General features: G+C 35.9%; 1 protein-coding gene across 1 annotated transcript in view; it reads left to right on the top strand.

Annotated features, from left to right (window-relative positions):
* The first annotated feature begins 1467 nt into the window (after positions 1-1467).
* Positions 1468-23448, top strand: part of tln2b (talin 2b) — a 171725-nt gene continuing 149744 nt past the window's right edge. Inside the window, exon 1 of the mRNA XM_016277766.1 lies at positions 1468-1534. The gene's annotated coding sequence lies outside the window, so the exon portion shown is untranslated. The remainder of the gene's footprint in view (positions 1535-23448) is intronic.

Raw genomic sequence — 23448 nt, 5'->3', positions numbered from 1 at the left:
CACACACACACACACACACACACACACACACACACACACACACCGACCAACTGCAACCAAATCAGAGCTTTTATATGACTGTATGCTTCAGGAGAAATACTCAATACATACTTCATAACGTCCCAGACCAGTCACTGCAATAAAGGTCACACTGTGTAGAAGGCAGACTGCAGACAGACATCTGTGAAGACTTCAGGGACCAGCCTATAAATGTTTGATGACAGCTCTCTCTGAGTATCACTAACATATGGAACCTGAGCATCTCTCTGAAAAAGACAATTGACTCCTAGCCTGTTTTTTACATTTAAGTTGTAAATGCAACGCTCAAATGTTAAGTTAAATATTATGCATATGTAAGTACATTATCTCAGGCTGACACAATGTATATTCGTCAGTAAATATCAGTAATACACAATTTGATTTATACTACACACTGCAAAAACATGATTTTCTAAGGTTGCATAAATAAAGCAAATATTATTGAAGTATGTTTTACAAAAAAAAATACTGTTTCTTTCTACCAAAAGAAAAAAACTTCAAAATGTCATGTTTAATTCAGTGTGTTACTTGCCATTTCTATGTAATTATGTGTGAAAATTACTAGCAATCTCTGAGTGAGAACGTCAGTGCAGATGGAATGATATTTGTCTGGTTTTTAGCCATTCTGAGAAAATCATGGACTGCTAAAAACAGAAATGGAAATGATTTTTTTGAGAATGTAAGAGTGTAGATTATTTTTCTTTCTTTCTTTCTCTCTCTTTATCTGTGTGTGTGTAAATATTGTGTAAAATATTTCTAATTTTTTAATATATATCTAATTTGCTATCAATAAATTAAATTGTACATTTTATGTATTCATTTTATTATCAACAAAATAAGATATTTATATGTTTTATTTAATTTATAAAATATATTTAGTGCAGATGGACTGATATTTGGCCTTCCTGAGAATATCAGCATCTGCTGAAAAACAGAAATGGAAGATATTTTGCAGTTTAAAATTTCACTTACAAGTGTGTAAACATATTGTGTAAACTATTTTGCTTCCATTGAATTATATATTTCAATATTTTTAATATATTTCTACATATACTGTGTGCGCGTTTGTATATATATTTAAACACACACACACACACACACACACAACAAATTACACCGTATATTGTGTATGCACACACACACATATGAATTTTAATATCTTGGTTTTGTCCACTATATTATTATTATTCCTGCTTCTTCATTACTATGCACATTTAAAGGACCAGGTTTAGAGAGCAACACAAGTTTCGCTCGCATACACACATGCACACATAGTTTAATATCTGGGTGTGTAACGCTGATAGTAGGCAACGAATCGTTCAATAACCGCACTTGAGCTGAAGGACTTATCTCAACATCCTATCGCCTCGATGGGGACCCTAGTAACAAGAGGGGCGGGGCTTCGTGTTCCAGAGGCAGGACCGCAGCTCAGCTCGCGCTGCCTCTAAATCAACTCAATCATCTCTCGCGCACGGGAGTGCGGGCTGCCTTTCAGGTAAGAAATCCTGATAATTTCCTTCTTATTTGCAAATGGGTCGTTTTGAGGCATCGCACGTGTAGTTCCTCTCTCGTTCGGAGTTCAAGCCGCTTTGGTGTTGATTTATGGTGGACGTGTTATGATGGAGCCGAATGAATGGGCGGTGTTGAGTCTCGTGCGGCGTGATGTTTGAATTCTGCATATATTGAATTCTGAATATTTATTCTTTCTCGCATGTGAGTGGATTGACCGTGCATATTGATAATCTGTCATGATTTGGCCTGTTGACATTTTTAATATTCTATTCTCGCAAATTCAAGGATAATTTCAGCTATTCTCGGTGCATGGAGAGTTGCTTGACACAGTTTTACCTTTTCTGAATATATTGTTGGAAGACACGCTTATTTTGGGTTACATGAAGTCCCACGGCGTATTGACATCGAGGAACGGGGTCGCGTAGACCTCTCTCTCTCTCACAGGTGATGGATGGATATCTTTGGAAACGATATACGGCCCATTTACATGCAAGCTGTTTGCAAATGACTCCAATGTTAGCGGTGTGAACGAATCGTTTATTTTTATTCGGACCAGTTCAATGAACCGATTCACAAACCTGGTCTGAATGATTCGATCCGAGCGCCTCTCGAGTCATCAACTCAGCGACTTACTGAACCCAGAACCGTGATTGACTTTAGCAGAGCCTACTGGTGTTTTTATTTATGGCATATATTTACTGTACATAACATAAATACAACGAGTAGTATGTTAGTCTTACGTTCTGTTCGAATTCAGTGCGTTTTCTTCGAATATGATCGAGTCGCAGTGATCCGGGTTAACTACTCGTTTAACAGAACCGTTCGATTCGAACACGTTCGATTCGTAATGAGTCGAAATCCCATGAGTGTGCTGATTGGGTGAGATGATTTTGGCGGGAACCCAGAATTGGTCTGATTGGGCGAAACGTAAGTTGCTTGAATAAGAGAATAACAGACTTGTGCAGAATGACATCAAATGCAAAATACATCTGGTTTTATTAAAGAGCATTTTTAAAAATTGTAGTGTCGTTTGATGTAAATGCAGTTATGATTGGGATTTAAAAGAGTTATCTATTTATTATTTTATTTTTATTATCAAAATAAGGGGGTTTCAATCTGTTAGATGTCACAGACCCCCGGATATGATCATCTTAATGTCAGACAACAAGACAACTTAATTCATTTTAAAAATAATATTATTTAAAAAAAAAAATTTGAATAGTATTTAGTTTCTATTTCTAGTTCTATTGTTAACTTTTTTTCTACTCACTACTGTACTGTTTTATTTATTATGGATTAATTTATTTTTAAAATCAATGTATTTATTTAGTTTGATCTCATTTCTCAATCATTTTTTTTTACACTTTTTACACATTTCCCCCTAAACTTCCTCTAAACCAAAGTACAACAATCTGAACAAAAAAATAAATGACAATAACATTAGTGATAAAAATTTAAAATCCTATTAAGCTTTTTTTTACTATCTTGACACCACCAACAGAGCTTAGTGAAGTTATCATCTACACGTCCATATATAGCCTATATGAAAAATATTATTTTTTATTTTTTTTTGTTAAATAGGCCACGCCCTTAATATTTTGTCAGCTTCAGGCGGCCATGTTGAATTCAAAATCAATGCGTCTTTGATAATTTTCACATTGACATTACATGTTGAGACTACATGTATGGTGAATTTGGTAGGGATCAGGCAAAAACAAACCAAAAAAAAAAAACCTAAAAGTAGTTGTTTTTTGTTTTTATGTAATATCCCTGATGGAATGCGTGTCTTGAAGCTATAATGTTGTATAAAGAACATCGCTCTTGGTAATTTGTAGATTAACTGTACCTGCCGTTACATTAAACTGTCAGTTTAGCCCAATAGCTACTTTATTGCAAGAGCATCATAACAAGCAGGTAACAGATACATCACAAGATGATGCATTGAACCCTCACTACAAAATGCCTTCTTGCCTACAACATAATGTAGTCACATTTGCTTTAGAGTTGCACGCACATCTGTTTTTCAGCAAGCAATATCAAAGCATCACACGCTATACGCACTTTAATGGCAGTCTTCTCCACAGTTAATAGCCTGAAATGGATTATTGTCTTAGGTAATCACACATAAATGGATATATGGACTGTGTGGAAGTCATATCCATATATAATGCAGTTCAGGCTCTTTGAAGAAATCCGTGTTTTCCTCCAGTGCAGCGTCACACCCCTTGGAATCCGTACTGTACTTCAAAGATATGACAGCTCACAATGTACGTTAGCTTAGAGCAGTGCATATCAGTATATAAGAGACTGAACTAGCAAAGCCAGAGGCATCAATAGATCTGGATTTGATCATTCGGTGCGATTAAATCGAGTTTAAATGTAAACCGAATGATTGAAAGTGCATTTGATTTCTTCATCACCACCATCTCATGCGTCACATGAGGCAGGATGGCAAATGCAGTGTGACTGTGACACAAATAATATGCACTTTGACCTAGTTTTGACAATCTGTTAACATAGTCAATCAATCATGCCCTTATTGCTACCAGCTTAGTTGCTTTATAAAAAACGATCGGCTTTGTGTTGACCTGAAATGCATTAACGTTCACATTTATTTAGCATAAATTGCATTGACATTTTTGAATCTGTGTTAGATGATACGCTGAGGATGGCCGTCGTCGCTATGCAAGGAAAAGGAAATTAGCACTGCTGTTTGACAGGAAAAAGGAATGTTTCTGTATGTGCTGGACTTTGTCACAGTCATATGAGGTCAAGCTGCTGACCTTTTAGTATTATATTTTGTTCTTAAGGAGATATATGAATTTTTATTATGGCACATGAGTCTATCTATCTATCTATTAGAGATGGAACGGTTCGCTGAAAAAAATCGAACCATACGGTTCTCCACACACGGTTTGGCATGCGCTAGGACCGCGGTTTAACTTTAATCTGACAACGCATCTGTAATATGGCTTGCTATAAATAACACGTAAAACAAACAGAGTTCGGCTAATATATGTTTCTGTTGCGCATTCTGGCTTCCCAATACATTATAATAACAGCGATGAAAAAAAAAAAACGTGGACAAACCATTCACTCTTGTTCAATGAGAATGCCGTATGCTGGAATATGATCATTTATTCCGTCATCACTCGGGTGCTGATAGCGCGCGGTGAGAAGATTTGTGCGTGCGCTCATCCGAAGTGCGCAAATATAAAGCTTTCTCTGAAGTATTGTTTAAATGGACAAATTCACACAAAAATCATGTCAAAATGCCCATCTTGGCAAGTATGCTATAGCAGACATAGCTGTCTGAACGTATTTACAGTGTCTTAAAGTGACAGCACTTTCTTAATATTAATCAAACAGCAACAACAAGGAAATCACTCACTGCTCTTGATTGAATAGCTTTTGTAACTTTAATAAAGATTAATCTTTAATTTATACAGTCAAATATGCAATGCTGCTTTACATTTCATTACTTTATTCAATTTCTGTACCTAAAAACTAATGTTAGACCTACCTAAAAAAAACTGAAAATAACTTTTTATTTTATTTGTATCTTTCCTCTATTGTTTTTATTTGTGCTGTTGCTTGTAGTTAGATAGATTATTCTTATTTTCTTTATTTTTATTTGACAGTATAGTTTTTCCATAAACATAGCACATACCGAACCGCACCGAAACCCTAAAACCGAACCGTGAGTAAGTTGAACCGTTCCATCCCTACTATCTGTCTGTCTGTCAGTCTTTCTGTCTGTCTATCTATATATCTATCTGTCTATCTGTCTCTGTCTGTCTGTCTATCTATCAAATCTTACGATTATTGATTGATCATAATTTCTGAGTAATAATGGATTAACTGAGATATTATATGATTTGAACAGTTTTTTTTTCTTTTGCTTTTATTTGGTGAATGATTCTTTAAAAAAAATGTTTACCCAAATTGTAGTTATATATTTATTTGTTTGTATCAGCATATTAAATATTGCATATTTAATTATTTATGCTCATTTCTCTGTTTTTACATTTAGACCCATTTACAGTTTTTCATGTATTTTTACTTCATTTAGAAAATTGTATTTGAATTTTAAAAAATCATCAGTTTATCAGTATCAGCCTTAATTTTAATGTCAGTTCATCCATGAATGAGATTATTTCTGGGCACAACAGTCTAAATTGGTTGCATCTTTCTGATTCATGAAGTCTGACTGGTGAAAAGGCCTCTGGTACTCTGACTTGACTTGACACAAGAGAAAGGATGTGTGTTTTTGTGATGAAAGGGCACGATGGGAATTAAAATGCATGATTAATGGACAGAGAGCTTGATGGTAAAGGTTATTGCTCATTATGTGTATTGATTATTTTCAGCCTCTTTTTTTCAGCTGGGTGATGTAAAGATGTAAAGATGTAGTGAGCATTAGGGGTGGGTGATATGACCAAAATCTTTTATCACGATATGAGTATTTTTTAGAGATGCACCGATTGCAATTTTCTTGACCGATTTCCGATTTTTTTGTTAGTGTAATCTGCCGATACCGATTTTTGCCGATTCCGATTTTCTTTCTAAGAACTATAATTGACAGCATATACAAACAAAAATCTACTTTTCTTCAACGCAAAGTTTTATTTTCATAAAAGAAACAAGTAAAAAGTCAGTAATAAAATAAGAGAGAGATTTTCTCTCATTGTTGTTTGATTAACATGAATGGCAGACAGAACGAATATTGGACAACTTGCCCTTTAAGACCGAAGTCTGGATCCAATATACTGTTACACATGCGCTTTCTTTCGCAACTGTTTACGTTCCCTTAAGACCTAAATGGCTGTGTTTATGAGGATAGGCTACTTGCAAAGCCGGGCATTTGGATGCATATAAGTGTTTACGCAATTGTTCAAAGCCAATAAAGCGGCAAAAATGCTCACAAGCTCTATTAGCAGCTGATACAGAAACAGAGACAGTGCGTGCATATAGCTCTGTTGTTTGTGTTTCAACGGCCTAAAATCAGTTGTTTTAAACTGCAGTGCTTAAAAAAGCTTAATTAAAAAATTAAACTGAAATCTTATTCAAGTTATGAAACTTAAAAAAATTGGAAGGAGAAAATACAGCTAACACCTGCTTTCCTCTGGCTGTATATCCCATATGTGAGGTTATAATTAGTTCTCGCTCTAAGTATCACAATCTGGGATGCAGCTTTTTGCTTGCCAACTACATCTGATAAAATCTACGGCACCAGTGACACCACACGCAGAGGACAAAACGAGAATAAAATGGAGGGGAATGGGAAGAAACAATCAGCTGAAAATGTAAATTCATATCAGGAAGACTAGCTTTGACTCTTGATGATCCAAGAAAAAAATAAAGAAAAATATTTTCATCTCATGAGAGTTGAATAATTGACTAATAGTCCAACAACTGACTAGTTGAATAGTGAGAAGGATAGGGCCCTATTAAATCAGTCTTATTTTTTTCTCAAATTCAGTTTTATTTTTATTAAGTGTTTTCCATTAATTTTGTGGATTCCATTTTAATTGTTTCATTAAATTTTAATAATCAAAAGCATTTATAATTAATTGATTTTATTAAAAAAAAAAATTATTATTATTTTCTTTCTCTTTTCTGAAATACATTTTTCTGCTAAATAAATTCTGGTAAATAATTTGTCTGGTAAATATTCCTTTAAAAATAATATTTTAATAATAATTTTATTATTATTATTAGTAGTAGTAGTAGTACTACCATTACATTAAGTAATATATTTCTGTCACAGTTTCTTCAAGTTAAACCAAACTTTTATTTTGACGGGTTACTGTGAAGACCTTTAAGTTTCTGTTTTCATATGATATGATGATAGGAACTGACAAGCTACACAAAATCTCAGGCGATTCATTGCCGATTTTGAACTCGATTTTGTGTAGCTTGTCAGTGAACTACGGCTCTGTGTAGTAAATTCTGCTCCATCTGAAAGCACATGCTGGAGATTTACTACTAATCACAGGAGTGGCTTTACTGACGAGATGCGCATGAAAATCGCATTTGATTTTTTTTTGCACTGCCCTAGCTTACAGGCATACATTCAGATGGTGTCGCTATTTTTGTCTCCATTGTTGCATCACCATTAACGTTGAAGTTAAGATATTTCCTCAAGTTAAAAATAGTCCAACTTTAAAAAAACACCTCAAGATCCCTTAATTATATTCCAAACTGTTACGCTCTTAACAGTTTTTGAATGCAAGAATGCGTTTTATGTAAACATACCCTTATAAACCGGTTCAATCTGGGTAAAACTAGCATAATTATACAAAACAATCTACCAGCTAGTCGATTTTGAAAATATTATGTTTTGAGCATCCCTAGTATCAGGATTCCTCACGTTTTTTATTGTGATAGAAAAGCACAATCTAAAAACAGCTGTGTTTTGCTTATTGCCCAATATATGTATGGTGACCTCATGCTTTGAATTATGGGCAATTGAGTAAAGAGAGCTTTCTGAATGTCAGAAATGGTTTGATTCATGTAGTGGGTGTTATTCATGATCAGGAGCCCAGAGAACTGTTGCATGAATGCTAAGTCTGAGCATTTCTATTTAATCTGACTAACGAATTCTGTGGCACCCCATTAATAATGTATTGATTGATTGAGACAAAGTACTGTGAAAGCAGCACTTTCAAGATGCTGGAAAAACTTGTAGCAGCAACCAACTTCATTCTGAACTCCTCTGAAACTGGTATGAGGTAATATGATTGGGTAATTAATGTGAGTCATATCAGCTTACCTCTTGTACGTTCTCCCTATGTATTTTCACAGAGAGTGTAATTAAAATCATGCTTTCTGAATGTGTTTGTTTGTTTGTTTTTAGTTGGATCACAGGCCTGATGTTAAGGAGGTCATTATCAAATGGCTTTGGATTACATTGGGCCATTATGTCTTGGGATATTTGGGCTGTCCTCCAAAATTTAAGTAGTGAAAAGGCAGGAGATTGATGTTTGACTGTTGTGGATGGTTGGCTAATCTGGCTATATGCTTTTTAATGTTAAACTAATACTCTTAAATAGGCCTGTAGGCCTTTGGCATTAGCGAGGTGCTAATGATGTTGTGATGCCCTAACGATATGTCATATGGTAAAGGATATCAGTCCAGGATTAAAATCAGTCACCTATTTATAGTTATTTGTATAGTTCATCCAAAAATGGAGACATTGTTCATCAAAATCCCACTTTGATTTTACTTCTCGCATGTTTTATGAGTGATTGTGATGCTCATATTTGGGATGTTTTTGAGTAAGTTAGTATTATGCTTTTCCACTATTGTATTGTTTCAGAACATGCAGTTCATGAGTCATAAGAATATTTGTATGCTTTATTTTTTGTCCTTTATGGATCTTGACAGTCACTGGTCCTAGTTTACTTTTATATGGAAAAGAGCAGCTTGAACATTCTGCAAAATGTCTCCTTGTATTTTTTTTTATAGAAAAAGACACATAAACAAATTAAGGCGAGTTTGAGGTGAATAATGCTTAATAAGAGATTTCCAAAATTCTGTTCTTTGGGAAACTGGAAAAATACTGGTGGTAGACCAATATAGTTGGCAGCCAAACTGAAGATTTTAAAATGGTTTCTGTTGGGTGACGTTTTGCGTAGCTGATTTCTGAGGCTTTTGATTATAATGTTTATTGCATATGGTTCATTAGGCTAATTGAATACAATTTACTCACTTCACTTATGGAATTGATTCTGAGTAATTAGTTTGCATCTTAATGAGCTGTGGTTGATTTGCTTGGTTTAGTATCAGTTTAGTTTGATGTGTTTTGTGTTGGTAAATTAATGTTTTTACCATATTAAGACAGCTCAGTCAAAATACTACAGTTCTGAACTGAGCCTTACTGAGCTGATAAAGCTTTGTGTTGTCTGCACAATAAGCCTAGTCATTATACATACAATGGATGGAGAGATAAAGTTTCGTTTCTGGGTAATGGTTGCCCAATTTAATGTTATTCATTGTAATAGCTGGTAACTTGCCTTTAACACGATTCAAGAGCCATAAACGATAAGCTGTCTTGTATTAACTAAACCGACTCCCCCTTTCCCTCTGCAAATCAATTAGCAAGTGCTTTCCCTCTTTCTGTTGTTGCAGTTGTTTCATCTCCAAGAATAACAGGCCTGGTTTGAATTCCTCAGGAAATGTTTAGTCGATGGACCAGGAGACAAAAAGGTTCATGGCTCATTGTCAGTGGAGAAAATCAGTGTAGAGTTTGTCCAGAAATGAGTGTGAACCTGTGGGTGTTTTTTGTGTTTGTACTGTTTAATTTTAGTTAAACCTTTGGGTTCTCCATCCCACTGGTAGGCTAGATTGCCCAGCAAAGATCATACTGGTCTATGATGATTTTTCGCTCCACATCCCCAGGGTATCTTTTATAACAGAATATTTGATGGATTTCGCTGAATGGGCAAACAAACACACTTTCTTTAAAATATCACCTTTTGTGTTTCACAGTAAAAAGAAAGACATATAGGTTTGGAATAGAGGTCGACCGATAGTGGATTTTGCCAATACCGATAGATAGGTTGGACCACACTGGCCGATACCAATTAATTAACCAATAGTTTAAAAAATGATACTGAACAAAAACTAAAATAGTGCTTTATTAACAAAAACAGTATTGAACCATACTAGTAGTGGTAGTAGTAATAATAATAATAGTAATAGTAAATGTTGAAATGAACACACTCTAACAAGGAACAATACTTACACAGCTTTCATTAATCTTAATGCTACAAATGGACTCTTATTTTAAAGTGTTACCATTTCATTTAAACTGTCATGCTTAAAGATGCACATCTTTAAATATATACACAAAGGCTATAGCATTCAAATTATATACATATGGATATTGTATGTTTACACTCACACTTTAACTGCTTCTATTCTTGAACACTTGATGATTATCTAATCAAAATAAAAGCGCAGCGCTGAGTCTAGGAGAACTCACCGGTATCACACACACTCCGGACACGTCGCATTCAACTCGAGCAGCGGTCTAAAATTTAATCACCAAATGGACACAAGTTTACTTCAAGAATGAACAATTTGGCATGGATGAGTTTGAAGTTTGGTGTTTAAAAAACAGAGCAAACGGAAAGAGAAAGCACAACCTATATTATAGTTCTATAAATGAAGCACACAGACTTGATTAGAGCCACAGAAAGACAAACGTTTTGCTGAAAATGCACAATACACAATTCATTATGTACATTAACAATGATTCGGGACCAATATAATGTAATTTAAAGGGAAACTATGTGAATGGTGCTCTGTGGCGCGGCAGGATTTTCTGTCGGCTGCATTTAAATCAGCGTCTGAAGTTTCCCGCTCTGTTCAGCGTGCAGTATCACGTGTCTAAACAAATAGCACATGCTGTCAGTGATTTCAACCACTAGAGGCCGCTCTCGCACTGTGCAATGACAGCAGACCCTTCTCAGCCGCTCGAGCAATGGACGCAAACCCGGAAAACTATCGGCATGGATTTTTGTCGATAACCGATAGTTCCAGCAATCAACTATCGGTGCCGATTAATCGGCAAAACCGATACATCGGTCGACCTCTAGTTTGGAATGACATAGGGGTGAGTAAAAGATGACAGAATTTTCGTTTATAGGTGAACAGAAAATCAAAATGTACCTAACATACTTTCTTAACAACCTACCTGCTGTTATAACTAAGACTTTATTTCAGGGGAATAACATAATCTCATAAAGAAAAATAGGTCACTTTATTTTAAGGTGCAATTCTCGCCATTAACAAACCAATTAACTATTACTTTTGCCTCAAGAAACTCCTAGTTTGCTGCTTAGGTAGTTGTTAAATTTAGGAATTGGGTAGGATTAGGGATATTGCTAGAATATGGTCATGCAGAATATGTGCTTTAATAAACAGCCAATATGTTAATAATAGTCAGGCTGATAAGCAACTAGTTAATAGTGAGAATTGGTCCCAATACTAAAGTGTTACCGAATAATATTAATCAGTAATATCATAGCCTATTTTTCACACTTCAATCAAATCTCCATGGATGAATGAAGTTCTCCCTTACTTTATTTTCTAGTGGATATTCAGTGTCACTCTGCAATACTCCACATTATGGAAGTTATATTTATTGTGAATCATGTTGTCTTTAACACAAAGATAATTTATGAGCTCCTTCAATGATTTTAATTGTAAGGATCCATGTTGACTATGGTTTGAGCAATTAAAATGAGCTCTTTCATTCACAGGCCAGCAGATAAAAGGAAGAAATGTAGTGCTGTATCTTTTGATCCCAGTGAGGCTGTTTGGCTTGAATAGAGGAATGCTAATCGGGCTTGTCCATGTGAGGAGTCCTCATTGAATGGTTCTTGCTTGCTTGCTTGTAAAGGTCTCGGGTGTGGATTGTGTTATTGTCAGCTCTGGTACTCTGTGGATTTGTAGTGTACGGTAGCGGAGGACACTGTGGTATTTTGCATGAGTATGTCAAGTGCAATCAATAAAAATTGTACCATTTAATAAATAATGCCGGAAAGCACGGTACGTCAGCGTATTTACAGCGTTATACTCTAAACCCATTAGTGGTAGTTGCATGCCAGCTCTCATCAAAGTCAAGATGACAGAATGTTTCCCACGAGTGCTTATGCAGTTCCAGAACCACACCTCCAGTCATTTTGCCTTTCATTCCCAGTGTTTTTCCAGATTAACTCGCCAGAAGTGTTTATCACTGGGGGGTGGGGGGTGCGGTTCTATGGGTCTCATTGTTGGAATGATTCTCTCCCCCTCGTTCACATTTTCCAGCTCTCCACTCATTTCCTCTCACCTCTCCTCACAGTCGGAGGACACTCCGAGGGGGCTCGTTCGGGATCGAAAGTAAGCAAAATAAAAGGGAAGACCAACAGAGTGTGTCCGAGTGTTCGGGCGGTGCTCTGTGATTAGACAGGACTCTATCTCTGTAGCTGTGTTGTGGATCTGTTGCTGGGTTACTGCTCAGGGAGCATGGGGTGTAGGGAAATGGGTCAGTCATGGAAGTCATTGTTTGGTCAACTTTGGAAGGTTTGTACAGTTGCTAGGATTTTTACTCTGGAGACTTGTTAGAAGATTGTTGCTGTTGATGTTTGACAGATGTTGATTATGATAAGGATCGAGGTTGATTGCAGAGAACATGTTGGTGATGGCAAAAGTAGCAAAGATAAAGATATTACTGTTTACTCTTGTATGGGCTGCAGTTTCACCATCATCATCATCACCGTCTGTGATATTTATATGTGCTGAAGACTCATGTGGACTTCAAGGTAACAAAAACAGCTCTGTGACTGGTAAGATCTTGCAGCCTACGTGTTTATCTTGGTTAATCATATTAACTCTCACCACTGACAGCTTCACTGAATTGATACATCAAATGTGGTTTGGATACAGAGCCACCCTCAGTTTTCTTTGGTTTACATAGAAAGGAGGTTTATAATTACTGCACCACCAGCTGCACCATACGGAATTACAAAAATAACCCGATTTTTACATTTTCTGGGGAAATGAAACTCCACAACATGATTCTGGTCAACCATTATTAAAGGGATAGGCCTAGTTCACCCACAAATTCTGTCATTAATTACTCACCCTCATGTTGTTCCAAACCCGTAAGACCTTTGTTTTTCTTCGGAACACAAATTAAGGTATTTTTGATGAAATCCGAGAGCTTTCTGACCATTAATAGACAGCAACGCAACTGACACATTCATGGCCCGGAAAGATAGTAAGGACATTGTTAAAATAGTCCATGTGACATCAGTGGTTCAACCGTAATTTTATGAAGCTATGAGAATACTTTTTGTGCACAAAGAAAGCAAAAATAACAACTTAATTCAACAATTTCTTCACCCTTTCCACTTCAGACTTCAGTACTCGTTCGTGACAATACCACGATGCATTTTAACGATGTCATTACTACCTTTCTGGGCCTTGAACGTGGTAGTTGTGTTGCTGGAGGGTCAGAATGCTCTCGGATTTCATCAAAAATATCTTAATTTGTGATTTGAAGATGAATGAAGGTTTTACCGGTTTGGAACGACATGAGGGTGGGTAATTAATGACAGAATTTTCATTTTTGGGTAAACTATTTATTTAACCCTGCTACTGGATACCCACCATCCTGCAGAATTTAGTTCCAACCCTAATTAAACACAACATGCACATCAAGGTCTTCAGGATCACTTGAAAAGGAGCAAGTCGGAACGAAAAGTTTTAGGCCATTGGTTGTCTAGGAGCAGTGTTGAAGATCTCTGTTCTTAGGATATCATGGTGGTTCTCCAAGGTCTTTCTATGGTGTTCTGAATGGCTTTAGGTACATTTCTGTGTGGTTGCTACTAGTGTGGTCTGAGTAGTGCTAGGTGGGTACTAGGGATGTGCGATATATATCGTCTGCGATAATATCGTAATTGTTGTTTTAACGATGTGCGATTTTGACATTATCGAGTATTTTGCAAAAACCATTCAAAACATCCCTACAGAGTGCATGCATACATTACGTGAAGTCTAGACCTAGTGCGTGTGCGCATTTAGTGTGTTTTCTTTCACTGCATGATTCAGTCTATTAAAATGCATTTAGAATGATCACAAATTCAAGACGTGATGGCAGAAAATGTATATATTTATACCACTTCATATAGTTATTCAATTTCACATGAAGAGTGCCGTTTTTCTCCAAAAATTACCATTATTACAAATGTGACATTGAATTCAATAAACAATAAGCTAAATAAGAGACTTACGTTTTAGACACCATATTGCTTGTTTTTGCTCTATTTCGCCAACAAAAATCATTCCGAATACAGCCACAGTGCTGTTTTGTGTCTCTGAGCAACATGACGGTGTTTCGTTCCTGAATGAATCAACCGTTTAAATGATTCGGTTCAATCACTATGACTCCTTTATTAGGGTACTTATAGGCCCAAATCAAAAGATTCTACCCCAAGTGATTTTCTTATCTCTGTGGCTGAATTACCTTCTTCATTGTATGTCTATGGTATTGTACTATGGTAATTTAGTAAGTACAGTCATTTAGAAAATTTGCACAATTGCACATTTCCTTATAAGCTGCAAGTTTGAGTTCACATTCTTTTTTTGTAGCTTGAACAGGTTGGGATGAGTAACAACGATGAAGTGCCAAAGATTTCAACGTCTTCCATTGTGCTGTTAAATGGTTAGCCCAGCCCCAAACTCACACCATTGATTGACACATCAGACCACTTAATCAAGCGTAGCAATGTTTTGATAGAACCACAGAAGACAGTGCTTACACTCTTCAGGATATAGCAGTCATAGTTGTCTGTGCACTTGGATTGGATGGGTGTATTGCTTTGTTTTTGTTTTATTTAATTTTATATTGCTTTCTAGGTTTCATATTCCCAAATGTGATGTGCATTCTTATGCAGTGAAGATGAATAAAGCTGCAAAGATAGACACTTCTGTCAGATGTTTTATTTAATTTCTTCACTTTTTTTCATTTCTTGTTTGTCACAAAATAGAAGCCAATTTAGTCTTTTGGTATAAAAATATTCTGCAGTAATGTCACACTAAGGTGCATTTATTCAGTAGTATTGTATTGAGTAAAGCCATTTACTCTGTTTACTCCTGACCTTGTTGTTCCCTGGAGAAAGACAGCAATTACAAATATTGGCCCTTGTGAACTGTTTTGACCCATGGATCAATGCTTTGTACAGCCTTTGTGACCTTAGCCCAGAGGTCAGAGGATGCATGCTGGTAGTATAGACAAGACAAAGATACACACTCTTGGGGTTTTATTGATGGAGTTTGAGGGCACAGCTTGTATGATTGCTCATATATTGAGGAGACTCTGGTAATTGGCTTGGAGAAAGTGTTTACACGTTGTCCTTTCATTCATTTTCTGTGGGAGATCATGTGATACTGTCTCACGCACACTGGGGCATTATGGAAAAGGGCAGTGGTTGATTCCCTCAGGCTACTGTTCACACAATGTGGAAATGAACTCTGGGAAAGTGAAACCTCAATGAATCTGAAGCTTCTGTTAAGCGAAGCTTTTTCCTCATTCGGTTTACACCATTTAAAGAAGTCTGCGGGAAAGTTTCAAACATTTTTGCTTTTCAAAAGGGTTAATTGGTTAGCCATAGTGTTCACTGTTTTGCTTAACTAACCCCCTGGATAAAAACTGCTTGCTTAAAGGTATAGGCTAGTTCACCCAAAAATGAAAATTGCCCCCATGATTTACTCACCTCAAGCCATCTTAGGTGTATATGACTTTCTTCTTTCATACTAATACTATCAGAGTTATATTTAAAAATGTCCTGGCTCTTCCAAGCTTTATAATGGCAGTGAATGGGGGTCAACATTTTGAAGCAAAATAAAGTGCATCCATCCATTATTAAAAAAAGTGCTCCACACTGCTCCAGGAGGTTAATAAAGGCCTTCTGAAGCGAATTGATGCATTTGTATAAGAAAATCTGAAAAACTCTAATCTGTAGCTTCCGCTAACTGTGGTACGCATGTTCACGAGAGAGTGGCGTTCCAGCGGATGACGTAGGATGTGGAAGTGCAGAGGAGAAAGCAAAGCAAAACGCCGGTCACAAATTAGAAGTATTTATGAAGAAAAATGTCGAAGGATTTCGATATAAGAGGAGACTGGTTTTCCTTTGCTGTAAACAAAACTTGGTTCTCGCGAGGCTAGCACATTCCCACTGCTGCTTAGGCGATGCCTACTTCATCCATTGGAATGACACGCATGTGACCATTAGCGGAAGATAGAGATTATGGTTTATAAAGTTTTAAATATAGATAATTTTCATACATAAATGCATCGATTTGCTTCAGAAGGCCTTTATTAACCCCCTGGAGCTGTGTGGAGTACTTTTTATGATGGCTGGATGCACTTTATTGGACGTTTTTTTAAATATACAGTAACTCCGATTATATTCGTCTGAAAGAAGAAAGTCATATACACCTAGGATGACTTGAAAGTGGGTAAATCATGGGGTAATTTTCATTTTCGGGCAAACTATCTCTTTAAACCAGCCTGAGCTTTAAAATAAGCAGTTTTTATAAACTTCCTAAAAATAACAAATTCCAATTCCAATCATAAAGATTGCATGATCTGTAAAACAGTTTTAGTTACACTGTGCCATTTCAAGTGACATCAGTCAATTAAAAAAATTGGAAACTATTTCCTTGTTGGAATAATTAAGTGATCTTTTGGACCATATGTTTGCGAAAAGTATTTTTGTAATTACGTTTGTTGTCGCTAGTTGCGCAGAAATTACATAGTGCAGCTTTAACTGACCTAGAAACCACATGCCACATCCTCTCTGTAACAACCAGCATCCCTCAGCTCCTTCTGTTCTCTCCAGCTATGAGTGAGCGTGCCCACTGTACTTTTGGCAGTGTCACCATGACTCCAGTCCATTAAGAGAATTAGCATGGGGCTCTCCCGAGGCCATGCTGGATGGGATTGCCCCACCAATCAGCACACAGACAGCCCCACTTGGCAGCCCGTCCCCTCTGGAGTCGTAGGTTAATGACAGGGCTGCTTAAGAGATTGCTCACTGCACAGCTCATTCAGAATGAAGCGGGGAGAAGAAATGGCACGATAAATTGATCCGGTGCTGTCTGTTCTTCCTGCGGAGGCATTGATTCTGTGATACTGAAGATTTTTAATCAGCATTTGCGGGTAATGAATGGCCACCATGGCCGGAACATTTATTCTCGTAGATACTCGTAGCTGCGATTTTTGAATGACTGAATGCAAAGGAATAGGAATTCATCGGTAAGCACATCTAAAGATCTTCTATCGAGAATCACGAGCAGTTATCACCTGGCTGGATGTTGTCCTTGAGAGGCATTGATTCTGTGATACTGAAGATTTTTAATCAGCATTTGCGGGTAATTAATGGCCACCATGGCCGGAACATTTATTCTCGTAGATACTCGTAGCTGCGATTTTTGAATGACTGAATGCAAAGGAATAGGAATTCATCGGTAAGCACATCTAAAGATCTTCTATCGAGAATCACGAGCAGTTATCACCTGGCTGGATGTTGTCCTTGTGAGTGTCTAGTGATGATATCATGCCTGTTCTCTGTTTACTGGTGGGAATACTGCTGTGCTGTGCTCTGCTGAGCTTTTCTGTGACAAGTTGCTGACCCAGCAACAACAGCAGCAACCTCTCTTCCTCCGCCTCTCTTTCTGCCGTTTACTGTACTCCACTTGCCTACTTCCTTTCCATTCCGGTCTTGGAATGGTTTCACAGCTTTTCTTTTTCTCTTGCCTTTTGTCATATCCTATCCTATCGCATGTCTTATCTTTTCCTTTCCTTTCCCTTGCCTTTTCTATCCAGTCCTATCCTGTCCTAGATGCTTTTACATCTATTCCTATTTCTTTGCCTATCCTATTGCATCTCTTTTTCTTTCCAGCCTATCCTATCCTATCATGTGTATCCCTTCCTGTGCTTATCCTATCTGCTCATATCTTTTTGCATCCCTTTTTGTCTATCCTATCCTGTCCTATGCTTTCGTATCACTACTTGTTTCTTTGCTCATCCTATCCTTTTTTTTTTCTTTTCACATCCCCTTTTCTTTGCCTTTTGTTTCTTAGCATTCCCTTCAGTTCATCCCTTCTCTTTCTATCCTGTCGGCTAGGATCCTATTTTCGAAATCAACTAGCTGATTGTTTGCTTAAATGGCTGGTCGACTAATCAATCTTTAGGTACCTCTGTATAACTGTTTGGGTTTCAGTTTTGAGATTTTATAGATTTGGATTGATTTGAGGTTCACCCAATCAGACATGTTTCATAGGGGCTGTTTGGAAGGGTTTTCATGTTTAAAAACGGGTAGATGGAGTGCAACGGAACATAATACAAATGCAAATGTCTACTTTAAAGTGGACGAATCAAAAGGAGCAACTTTTATGAGAGGGTTTTACCATGCACACTGTAAAACTTGTTATACATAAATTTAGACAAACTAGTTAACCTTACTAATTGACAAGCCTTCTGTTGGATGACTTATTGACTAGCTGACCATTGTGACCCATCAGACTTGGATGAGATGTGTGTAAACACAGCATGCTTTCACCTGAGCTTAAAGAGAGAGAGCGAAAGAGAAAGGACTTATATTGTGTTAGCATAATGCATAATCATTGACCTTGTCTTAAGGTCACACTTAGGTTTTGTTCCCTCTGAAGATAGCAGAGAGAAAGACTCCGTGTGAGTGATATGCCAGCCTTCATATCAGAGATACATGTGGTGGCTTGCTTTACAAGCTTTGGTCGGGGTGTTTATAGTGCGTGTGTGTTTTCTGATGTGTCTGCAGTGTGGACAATCTCACTGCAGGGCCTGTTTAATTCTGCACATGAGCTTTTTCATTACCCTCTACTTTAACTGTCCGTTCTAATTGCTGGAGCAATTAGCAGCCCGATACGGTGCATATGAGAGGGTGGAAGAAAAGATAACGTCAGGATCTCTAAGGAATCTTACCTCTACAGTGTACTTATGATTATTTTGTCCTCTAAAAGATAAAGACATCATGCCTGGGAACAAGAATAGCTGAAGACAGCTGCTCGGTTCTCCAGGTGTCTACGTCAAAGCTGTTTGACTGTGTGTATTTGCACTCTTAATGAAGAACAGGGTGGAGGAGTTTTATCAGGACAGTGGGACGACCATAGAGCCGTGACGAGTGAGCTGCCTTTGAGGTGCTTTTGTATCAGGTAGAAAGGCACTGTATCATATTACTGTGTACTCAATAGCTGTATCCAGCCTCCTGTGGTCATGTTTACCTGATTGTTACCAGCTTACATATTGTTAATCTACTAAATACATGTAATAAAATGACAGACTTTTGACTGACACAAAGTATTTATGTAATATCATATTTAGCAGATTCCTATGTTGTTAGAAACACTATGTGGGGTTATCTATCACATAATTTCTCCAACCCTGTTGCTTTTTTCTTTTTGAAAAATGCCAAAAGTAGCAAATTCAAAGCTATCAAGGATTCAATTGATGGGTCAGTGCTAAAAAAATGGTTGCACTGTAAAAAATAGCAAGTTGATTCAACTTAAAATAATTTGTAACCTGGCTGCCTTAAAATGTTGTGTTAAATAAGCTAAAAAATAAACTTTTGTTGTTTAAACATATGTTGAAGGTCCTTAAACCTATAATTAATAGTTGGGTTAACAAAGGTGAAGATGAATCAACTTTATAATTTGTCTAACCAACAAGTTTTTAGTTAGCCCAACAAGACAAGAAAGGTGTGCTAACCTAAATCCAAGTTGAAACAACATAAAATTAGTCAGACCAACAAACGTTTAATTGTTTAAACTAATATAATTTTTAACGAATAAATGTATAATTATAAGTTGTGCAAACTAAATAAAAATTGGCTAAACTAAGCATCTTGTTGAATTAATTAACACAACAAGTTTCTATTTTCTAACAGTACTTGAGAAAATTGGCTCATGGTTATTGAAGAACATGCAGAATGCTATTTTATTTCAAAGTCAAAGTCTGCTCTATTGTCAATTCTGCCACATGTACAGCACATACATACAGAGAATTGCAAGGTTACTCTCAGACCCTTGGTGCATACAGTTAACACTTAACACTAACAGTAGACATAATACAGATAAATACAGTTTAAATATTTGATTTATATTTGATTTAAAAATTGATAGTATCCTACTTAGCATTATTGTGTTTAGTATAAAACACCCTACCTTTAAAAAAAACATAGATGAACATTGACATTTAATTTCTTTGGAACAATTGCAGTAAATATTTACATTCCTTTCATTCCTAATACACATTTAATCAAAAGAACAGATGAGGAATTCAGAAATTTTCCAGCTCAATATAATTCAGAGGTCAGAACATGCATCAAAGTGCATTCAAAATTTTAAAAAGAGATGCCACAAAACAATTCTAATGCTGCTAGTCAATGCTGAAAATACCAGTGGTTTAAATTTTTTTTATTGGCACATTCTCGCATGTATTGCTTCATAATTTTACGAAGACTATATTCAAATTACTGTCACTTTAATGTTACATTTTACATACAACATATTATTAGTAAATAAATATTTACTTATATTATCAGTCTTGGCCACGCGTTCACGAGAGTATCATGACATGTGTGGTGCTGCTGACACATTCTGACACAGAACATGCATGTGCTTTGTTTATGAGCAGAGGAATACACATGCGACGTGGTACTCTCGTGAACATTAACGTGCATCGCAGACTAACACGGAAAAGAAAAAATTGTTGAATAAAGTCGTTATTTTTGTTTTCTCTGCACACACAAATTTTATATATATATATATATATATATATATATAATGCTGATTGTATTCGTCTGAAAGAAGAAAGTCATATGCACCTTGGCTTGAAGTTGAGTAAATCAGGTGGTAATTTTCAACCTTGGGTAAACTATCCCTTTAAAATTTTAAGTGAGTGGAATAGAAATATGCATTAAAGCTAAACATTTAAAAAACACTAATGTTGCAAATAAACATAATTATTTTATCCTAGACTTACAGAACTTTAATAATTAAGCTGTAGATAAAAAAAAACAATTTCTCAAAAAATATAATATTAAGTACTTGAAAATAGTTTCAAATAGTAGGTTAGTTTATATTCCATCTTTAATCAGCATCATAAACTAGTGATATTTGACTAAATTGGCCCCTAACAGAAAGGCTTGTAATAGGAGTCAAATGGTATAACCGGTTACACCACTTTTCAATTTAAAATCAAATTTGACAAGCATTATAATGGACACCTATGTAAGTACATGGCCTTGGTGGGAATATTTAATAAATTACATTATTAAATAATGATGAATTATCAATGTATTCATGAGGTCATACCATTTGACATGTATACTTAAGAATACCTGACCATAAATGTCAAATTATCTCACATTTTAAAGAGAGTTACTAACCTGTGCATGCAGCAGTTAGAATCACCTTCTCCGTGATATAATTTCTTGTCACATGATCTTCTTGCAAAATATGTAAAAAATGGCTCCTTGAATGGTGGTTACTACGGAAGTTCTAAGCGGCCATGCATATTTTTTTTTCCCTTCTTGTTTTCTCGTTATAACGACTTATTTTCTCGTTATATCGACATAACGAGAGTTGTTTTCTCGTTGTTGAATTAATTAACACAACAAGTTTCTATTTTCTAACAGTACTTGAGAAAATTGGCTCATGGTTATTGAAGAACATGCAGAATGCTATTTTATTTCAAAGTCAAAGTCTGCTCTATTGTCAATTCTGCCACATGTACAGCACATACATACAGAGAATTGCAAGGTTACTCTCAGACCCTTGGTGCATACAGTTAACACTTAACACTAACAGTAGACATAATACAGATAAATACAGTTTAAATATTTGATTTATATTTGATTTAAAAATTGATAGTATCCTACTTAGCATTATTGTGTTTAGTATAAAACACCCTACCTTTAAAAAAAACATAGATGAACATTGACATTTAATTTCTTTGGAACAATTGCAGTAAATATTTACATTCCTTTCATTCCTAATACACATTTAATCAAAAGAACAGATGAGGAATTCAGAAATTTTCCAGCTCAATATAATTCAGAGGTCAGAACATGCATCAAAGTGCATTCAAAATTTTAAAAAGAGATGCCACAAAACAATTCTAATGCTGCTAGTCAATGCTGAAAATACCAGTGGTTTAAATTTTTTTTATTGGCACATTCTCGCATGTATTGCTTCATAATTTTACGAAGACTATATTCAAATTACTGTCACTTTAATGTTACATTTTACATACAACATATTATTAGTAAATAAATATTTACTTATATTATCAGTCTTGGCCACGCGTTCACAAGAGTATCATGACATGTGTGGTGCTGCTGACACATTCTGACACAGAACATGCATGTGCTTTGTTTATGAGCAGAGGAATACACATGCGACGTGGTACTCTCGTGAACATTAACGTGCATCGCAGACTAACACGGAAAAGAAGAAATTGTTGAATAAAGTCGTTATTTTTGTTTTCTCTGCACACACAAATTTTATATATATATATATATAATACTGATTGTATTCGTCTGAAAGAAGAAAGTCATATGCACCTTGGCTTGAAGTTGAGTAAATCAGGTGGTAATTTTCAACCTTGGGTAAACTATCCCTTTAAAATTTTAAGTGAGTGGAATAGAAATATGCATTAAAGCTAAACATTTAAAAAACACTAATGTTGCAAATAAACATAATTATTTTATCCTAGACTTACAGAACTTTAATAATTAAGCTGTAGATAAAAAAAAACAATTTCTCAAAAAATATAACATTAAATACTTGAAAATAGTTTCAAATAGTAGGTTAGTTTATATTACATCTTTAATCAGCATCATAAACTAGTGATATTTGACTAAATTGGCCCCTAACAGAAAGGCTTGTAATAGGAGTCAAATGGTATAACCGGTTACACCACTTTTCAATTTAAAATCAAATTTGACAAGCATTATAATGGACACCTATGTAAGTACATGGCCTTGGTGGGAATATTTAATAAATTACATTATTAAATAATGATGAATTATCAATGTATTCATGAGGTCATACCATTTGACATGTATACTTAAGAATACCTGACCATAAATGTCAAATTATCTCACATTTTAAAGAGAGTTACTAACCTGTGCATGGAGCAGTTAGAATCACCTTCGCCGTGATATAATTTCTTGTCACATGATCTTCTTGCAAAATATGTAAAAAATGGCTCCTTGAATGGTGGTTACTACGGAAGTTCTAAGCGGCCATGCATATTTTTTTTTCCCTTCTTGTTTTCTCGTTATAACGACTTATTTT

This window comes from Sinocyclocheilus grahami, unplaced genomic scaffold (assembly GCF_001515645.1).
Source record: "Sinocyclocheilus grahami isolate Dianchi unplaced genomic scaffold, SAMN03320097.WGS_v1.1 scaffold115.1, whole genome shotgun sequence".
NCBI lineage: Eukaryota > Metazoa > Chordata > Actinopteri > Cypriniformes > Cyprinidae > Sinocyclocheilus > Sinocyclocheilus grahami.
This window is presented reverse-complemented; position numbering and strand designations above follow the sequence as displayed.